Source organism: Penaeus monodon, chromosome 25 (assembly GCF_015228065.2).
Source record: "Penaeus monodon isolate SGIC_2016 chromosome 25, NSTDA_Pmon_1, whole genome shotgun sequence".
NCBI lineage: Eukaryota > Metazoa > Arthropoda > Malacostraca > Decapoda > Penaeidae > Penaeus > Penaeus monodon.
This window is the reverse complement of record NC_051410.1, coordinates 33,719,533-33,719,856: the sequence shown is the minus strand read 5'-3', so window position 1 is coordinate 33,719,856 and position 324 is coordinate 33,719,533. Positions and strand designations below refer to the sequence as shown.

The 324-nt window shown below is 28.4% G+C and overlaps 1 protein-coding gene across 1 annotated transcript in view; it reads right to left on the bottom strand.

Moving 5' to 3' along the window:
• The window catches only part of LOC119589160 (oxygen-dependent choline dehydrogenase-like), a 10,848-nt gene that overhangs the window by 5,334 nt on the left and 5,190 nt on the right, over window positions 1-324 (bottom strand). The gene's annotated exons all lie outside the window — the stretch shown is intronic.

Below are 324 nucleotides of genomic sequence, written 5' to 3'. Positions count from 1 at the left end.
GTGAGGGGATCACGATTTGCCATATATAAATAAATAAAATGTAATAAATCTACAAAGTCATTGTCGACATATTTTCAGGTCACTTTTAGCATGAGCAAATTTCCCACTGTAATGAAAAGTAATAATAAAAAAAAAAGTTCTAAATACACGAAATTGAAACTCCTACGTTTTATCAATTATATTTATTTACAATCACTTATCATTTCTCTGAAGAGCGGGAAAAAAACAATTACCGTATCTTATTTGATTTTTTTTTACACCCCATTTTTTTGAACAACGGAAAGAAAAAGCTAATTACCATATCTCATTTCTATTACCAGCGAA